The sequence below is a fragment of the Oncorhynchus kisutch genome, linkage group LG23 (genome assembly GCF_002021735.2).
Source record: "Oncorhynchus kisutch isolate 150728-3 linkage group LG23, Okis_V2, whole genome shotgun sequence".
Taxonomy (NCBI): Eukaryota; Metazoa; Chordata; class Actinopteri; order Salmoniformes; family Salmonidae; genus Oncorhynchus; species Oncorhynchus kisutch.
In genome coordinates, this window is record NC_034196.2 from 33,015,933 (window position 1) to 33,023,666 (window position 7,734).

Genomic DNA, 7,734 nt, shown 5'->3' on the forward strand with positions numbered 1-7,734 from the left:
ATTTTAAAAATCTGACATGTTGGCTAGATTCACAACGACTGTAGCTTTAATTGTACCCTGCATGTGTGTTTTAATGAAAGTTTGAGTTTTAGCGAGTACTATTAGCATTTGGCGTTGCGCATTTGCATTTCCTGTTGGCTCAGACGCAGACTCTGTCTCAACCTTTAAGTCTTTACTGAAGACTCATCTCTTCAGTGGGTCATATGATTGAGTGTAGTCTGGCCCAGGAGTGTGAAGGTGAGCGGAAAGGCTCTGAAGCAACGAACCGCCCTTGCTGTCTCTGCCTGGCTGTTTCCCCTCTTTCCACTGGGATTCTCTGCCTCTAACCCTATTACAGGGTCTGAGTCACTGGCTTACTGGTGCTCTTTCATGCTGTCCCTAGGAGGGGTGCGTCACTTGAGTCACTGATGTGATCTTCCTGTCTGGGTTGGCGCACCTCCCCCCCTTGGGTTGTGCCGTGGCGGAGATCTTTGTGGGCTATATTCGGCCTTGTTTCAGGATGGTAAGTTGGTGGTTGAATATATCCCTCTAGTGGTGTGGGGGCTGTGCTTTGGCAAAGTGGGTGGGGTTATATCCTTCCTGTTTGGCCCTGTCCGGGGTATCATTGGATGGGGCCACAGTGTCTCCTGACCCCTCCTGTCTCAGCCTCCAGTATTTATGCTGCAGTAGTTTGTGTCGGGGGGCTAGGGTCAGTTTGTTATATCGGGAGTACTTCTCCTGTGTTATCTGGTGTCCTGTGTGAATTTAAGTATACTCTTTCTAATGCTCTCTTTCTCTCTTTCTTTCTCTCTCTCGGAGGACCTGAGCCCTAGGACCATGCCTCAGGACTACCTGGCATGAGGACTCCTTGCTGTCCCCAGTCCACCTGGCTGTGCTGCTGCTCCAGTTTCAACTGTTCAGCACCTGAGGTGCTGACTTTCTGCACCCTCGACAACTACTGTGATTATTATTATTTGACCATGCTGGTCATTTATGAACATTTGAACATCTTGGCCATGTTCTGTTATAATCTCCACCCAGCACAGCCAGAAGAGGACTGGCCACCCCTCATAGCCTGGTTCCTCTCTAGGTTTTTTCCTGGGTTTTTGCCTTTCTAGGGAGTTTTTCCTAGCCACCGTGCTTCTACACCTGCATTGCTTGCTGTTTAGGGTTTCTGCTGGGTTTCTGTACAGCACTTTGAGATATCAGCTGATGTACGAAGGGCTAGATAAATAAATTTGATCAAAAATAAATTTGATTTGATCAGGTACAGACCATCTGAAGTTCGCTTGGTAAGTCACTGGCTGTTTGCAGCCTGGAGCAGTTGGCCACATGGCCAGCCCCTCTTGAGTGCTCTACCTGCTGCGCGTGGTTGATCTGTATCTTCCGCCGTGGTTTGTCATACTTGTGTTTCGTTAGCTTTACACTACAACTCCGTGTGCATCCATTACTATGGCTCTTGCTGCCACAAACTGTAATTTACCTTACACAACTTGCCGACTGGCTTGTTCTATATGTGTGTTGTGAATTGCTTTAACATGCTGCCCTGTGAGTTTTTCTTCTTGTTCTTTCCCCTGCAGAGTGTAAGAGTATCGTGGTGGGCTTTCCACTACGTTGAGACAATAACTTTGGAGTTCCTTAACGGAGTTACTCCATCATATGGTGCTGTTTTTACTGCTTGGATATTGAACCGGTTATGTAATATTGCAGGTGGTGTAAAACAAATAAATCAAATCCATTAGCTGGTTGCTGTTTTTTTTGTCTGCCTGCTTTTCCCACACAGGTCTTCCCCATATTTTTGCAGAGGTATTGGGTAATTCTTCCCTCACCAGGATCCTATTCCTCCAATCGGGTCACAACATAAGCTCCCCCAGGGCTTCGGCACCTGCTCAGTGGCATTGTTGGCTTGGCTGAGCTTATGGCTTCCCTTTGACAGGTGTGAGGGAGGCTTCCCCCCTGGGGATCCGCATACCTTGTGTATGCACTGCCTGGGTTTGAGCCACCATAGAGGGCGGTGGAGCGCCCTACTGGATGCCTGTTTGTGTGGTGTTCTCAGAACACCTGAGCCTGACTCGATTGGAGGCCATGTGCGAGTGGGTCGGCCAGGCTCGGGCTCAGGCTGGGGACGAGCTCCCTCACTCAGGAGTGGTGCGCCAGCAAGCTGCTAGTCCCTCTACTGGGCCCAGTACCCCTCCCAGGAAGTGTTGCCGGAGCCAACGCAGGCAGAGCCCATCTGCTGCCAGTCCTGGACGGGGGCAGGAGTCGCACCGCTCGGACCACCTTGAGCAGAGGGCGCATGCCCTGCGTCAGGAGGTTGATCGCTTCGATGGCGACGACAGCTGTTCCTTGTTGGCCAGTGATAGGCTGTTCCTGGGGGATGAAACTGGCACTGTACACCACAGTGAGCGGGGCTACCAGGCTGACAAGCCATCAGAAGCCAGCAGCAGGGCTTCACCACCCCCCAGGAGCCTACTCACTCGGGTAGCCACTTCACTGGACATCAAAACTGGTGGACAATGATGATGATGTTTCTCCGTCTGTCCCCATCTCTGCTGAGTCTGCGAGGCCTTGCAGGAGAGCTGGGCCTCTGCCAGGGGCCACTTCCAACTCGCAGCAGAGACTGGACCATGGAGTTATGTTGCAGGCGCAGAGTCAATCGGCTTCTGGGAGTACCCTACCATGGACACCATGATAGCTGCCATGGTCCTCCTGGACCGGGAGATTATAGGGCTGAACACGTGACCAAAGCCGGGACTCCCCAGAGTCTTTGATGTGGACTTGAAAGCCACATATAGTTCCCTCTGCTCTCTTGGCCGCCTTACCAACGCGACCATGTTGCTGCAGGCCTACCTGCAGACTCTGTTGCCCCGGCTGCAGGACGGCACAGAGGAGCTCCTCCAGAAAGCGATGGAGGTGTCTCGCCTGCTTTCACTGCTCCAGAGGGATGTGACCCGCGCCGACGGACGGGCCATGGCACAGGTGGTTACCTCCCAGCACCATCGCTGTCTGGCCCAATCCCGTCTGCCAGCTGCTGTCCAGAGCACATTTGCCACTCTCCCCATCACCCCAGGGCTGATGTTTGGCCCAGGGGTTGATGACTTTCTGGAGCAGACCGATAAGGTTCGTAGGGACAGTTGGACCCTGAGACAGTTCATGCCCTCTCCTTAGGCCCTGGGTCCAAGGCAGACGGACCGTTGCCACCCACCTTCACCCGAATAACAGTGGGGTCCCTCTCCTGCCCCATCGCCTTGTGCTGAGGGACGACAGCGAAGAGGTGCACAGTGTGTGCGGTGGAGCAACAACCTGTCAACCGTCACCACCTTAGGGACGCGCTGGGGGCACCAGAGGAGAGGAGGGCCCCGGCAGGATCCCTGACACACTCTTCACCGGCCTCAGCCGCTTCTCCTGGTCTCAAAGGGCAAAGTGGGAGGAGGGTGTGGAGTCCCCCTGGGTGTTGTCCACAATGCTCGAGGGGTACCGACTCTAATTCCGGTGCCGGCCCCCATCCTTCAGGGGTTTTACGGTCACCACGGTGGCCTTCCCCCTGAAGAAAACCCTGCGGGTGGAGATTTCCTCACTCCTGGACAAGGGTGCCCTCTGCAGGATCGAGACATCAGAAAGGCTAGATGGGTTCTACTCAACTTATTTTGTGGTCCCAAAAAGAGACAGAGGGTTTTGACCAATTCTGGACCTCCGCAACCTCAATGGGTACTAGAAGGTACTGAGGTTCCACGTGCTGTCCCCAGCCCGCGTATTGCAAGGCATGTCCAGGAACCAGTGATTTGTGACGCTGGACCTGAGGGATGCGTACTTCCATGTTCCTGTTCACCCAGCTCATTGGCAGTACCTCCGATTTGCTTCACTTTGGCCTCTCCTTGGCACCCCACACTTTCACAAAGTGCATGGACGCTGTCCTGGCCACCTCTCACACCCCGAGGATTGTTGATCCTCAATTACCTGGACAATTGGCTGATTTGTGCCCCGACCAGGACCCAGGTCCTGTCAGACAGAGACATGTTCCTGACCCACATCGGACTGGGCATTACTGTAATGACAAGAAAGTCATCTGACACCCACCCAGAGGGTGGCCTTTATTGGCATGGAACTGGACTTAGTCCTCATGTGAGCTCACCAGAAGGGTTTAGGCGATCTTATCTTGCCTCGACCACTTTCGACAGGGGTGGGTTGTATCTGCCCTGACCTGCCAACGCCTGTTGGGTTTGCTGACGGCGGCCTCGTTGCTGATTCCCCTGGGCCTGCTCCATCTCCAGGCTCTTCAACGGTGGTTCAACTCCCTCCAGTTGCACCCGAAGCACCACCGTCATCCTGCCACATTCACATACCTGGCATCCTGAATGTGGCAGCAGATATGCTCTCGAGGGATGGCCCGCCACCTTGGAACTGGAGCTTACATCCCCAGGTGGTGCAGCTTTACGCATTCCCCCTTTTCCCCTGATCCAGACTGTGCTGGACAGGACGAGGATGGCGGAACATCGTCTGCTGCTGGTGGCCCCATACTAGCCCAGGCGACCCTGGTTCAGCCTTCTCTTGTCTCTGTTGTTTGGGACACCTTGGCAACAGCCCCTGAGACCTGACCTGCTGTGGCAGGCCGGGGAAACTCTGTGGCATCCGAGACTGTACCGCCTCAGCCTATGGGCTTGGCTGCTGAACTGCACCAATGGTCCATGTTAGGACTACAGGAGGGCGTAATGTACACCATGCAGAGCGCAAGGGCACCGGTTACAACTGTGGCATACCAGTTGCACTGGTGGTTGTTCTGCTCTTGTTGCACTGTTATTGAGGTTTTGCCCGAGTCATGCGGGGTGCAGTATGTCCTCCAATACCTGCAGTCTCGCTTGGATGAGGGCTTGGCAGCAACTACTCTGAGAGGGTTTTTGGCCACTATATCTGCCTGCCATGTGTGGTGGATGAACAGGCCAGTGGGGTGACATCCCTTGGTTTCCAGGTTTATGAAGGGGGTTTGTCCCCTGCGTCCACCTAGGACTCGCTCAATGGTGATCTGGATGTGGTCTTGGCAGCTTTGGCAAAGCCGCTTTTCAAACCGTTGGGAGTCTGCCTCCCTGAAACACCTCTCTATGAAGGTGGCTTTCTTGGTAGCAATTACTTCCATGAAGAGGATGGGTGAGCTCCATACTCTTTCGGGTATGTTCTGGGTGCCGCCCCAACCCCATCTCGCCACCCCAACCCTTCATTCCTCCTGAAGGTTCTGTCAGACAGGCATGTGAACATTCCTTTTATCCTGTCTGCTTACGACCCCCCCAGCAGTGTTGGGGGAGTCTGGGCCTTCCTCCGGCATGCTGTGCCCTGTGCGGGCACTGGCTGCCTATGTGGAGCGGACACGGTCAGTGAGAACAACAGACCAGCTCTTTGTCTGCTATGGTGAGAGAGTCCTGGTGGCTAGGATATCAAAGCAGAGGCTCTCTCACTGGACCATGGACACAATTACGACAGCACACTGCCTGGCTGGCAGGTCACTGCTGGGCTCTCCGGTGGCACATTCAACACGAGGTGTGGCTGCATCCCGGGCTCTACTGAGAGGAGTGCCCGTCGCTGATATCTGTACTGCGGCCAGCTGGGCTTCCTCTTGCTCCTTTGCTAGGTACTATCTGGTAAATGTGGCACCTCCCTCTGCGGTTGGTCGCCTCCGCTTCCGGGAATTGTGCCGGGACCCCCCTTTCCACATTGACGGGCCCTGTGTCTCTGTCCCGCACTGGGATTTTGTCGCTGGCTGGCCAGGTCCCTCTAGCACCAACTAAATCTGGTATGGGTATACCAATAGGTTACGTACTGTAACCACGGTTATGTGCGCTATGTGGATCACTCCAATCCTCTACAGTGCTAGAGGCGCCTCAAAAATGATGTAGAGAACATGTGTAGCAGACATGGAGTCTATATATAGAGGCAGACCCCAGCCGTGACACAGGTCTACACTGGAGGAAATCTGTAAATCCTCACCTCGGATGTATCCCTCCCCGCGGAGTGATACCAATATATTGGAGCGATCCATATAGCTCACATAACCATGGTTACATACTTAACCTTCGTTTATTTATTTCACCTTTTATTTAATCGGGTAGGCCAGTTGAGAACAAGTTCTCATTTACAACTGCGACTTGGCCAAGATAAAGCAAAGCAGTGCGACAAAAACAACAATGCAGAGTTACACATAAACAAACGTACAGTCAATAACACAGTAGAAAAATCTATGTACAGTGTGTGATAATGTAGAAGAGTAGGTCGGTAAGGCAATAAATAGGCCATAGAGGCAAAATAATTACAATTTAGCATTAACACTGGAGTGATAGATGTGCAGATAATGATGTGCAAGTAGAGATACTGGGGTGCAAAAGAGCAAGAGGATAAATAACAATATGGGGATGAGGTAGTTAGGTGTGCTATTTACAGATTGGCTGTGTACAGGTACAGTAAGCTGCTCTGACAGCTGATGCTTAAAGAGAGGGAGATATAAGACTCCAGCTTCAGTGATTTGTGCAATGACATCACCAAAGTCAAGGATCGGTAGGATAGTCAGTTTTACGAGGGTATGTTTGGAAGCATGAGTGAAGGAGGCTTTGTTTGCGAAATAGGAAGCTGATTATAGATTTAATTTTGTATTGGAGAAGCTTAATGTGAGTCTGGAAGGAGAGTTTACAGTCTAACCAGACACCTAGGTATTTGTAGTCCATATATTCTAAGTCAGAACCGTCCAGAGTAGTGATGCTAGTCGGCGGGCAGATGCGGGCAGCAATCGGTTGAAGAGCATGCACTTAGTTTTACTAGCATTTAAAATAAGTTGGAGTCCATGGAAGGAGTGTTGTAGGGCATTGAAGCTCGTTTTGGCGGTTTGTTAGCACAGTGTCCAAAGAAGGGCCATATGTATACAGAATGGTGTCGTCTGCGTAGAGGTGGATCAGAGAATCACCAGCAGCAAGAGCAACATCATTGATATATACAGAGAAAGGAGTCTGCCCGAGAATTGAACCCTGTGGCACCCCCATAGAGACTGCCAGAGGTCCGGACAACTGGCCCTCCAATTTGACACACTGAACTCTATCTGAGAAGTAGTTGGTGAACCAGGCGAGGTAGTCATTTGAGATTCCAAGGCTATTGAGTCTGCCGATAAAAATGCGGTGATTGACAGAATTGATCCAAATTTTGCAGCTCTTTCAGAACATCAGCTATTTGGGTGAAGGAGAAGCGGGGGGGGGCAAGTTGCTGCAAGGGGTGCTGAGATGTTGGCCGGGGTAGGGGTAGCCAGGTGGAAAGCATGGCCAGCCGTAGAAAAATGCTTCTTGAAATTATCGACTATTGTAGATTTATCGGTGGTGACAATGTTTCCTATCCTCAGTGCAGTGGGCAGCCGGGAGGAGGGGCTCTTATTCTCTTTTTGAAATTAGTGCTACAGGATGCAAATTTCTGTTTGAAAAAGCTAGCCTTAGCTTTCCTAACTGACTTGAGTGTATTGGTTCCTAACTTCCCTGAAAAGTTGCATATCGCGGGGGCTATTCGATGCTAATGCAGACCGCCACAAGATGTTTTTGTGCTGGTCAAGGGCAGTCAAGTTTGGGGTGAACCAAGGGCTATATCTGTTCTTAGCTCTCCATTTTTTGAACGGGGCATGCTTATTTAAGATGGTGAGGAAAGCACTTTTAAAGCGCAACCAGGCATCCTCTACTGACGAGATGAGGTCAATATCCTCCAGGATACCCGGACCAGGTCGATTAGAAAGGCCTG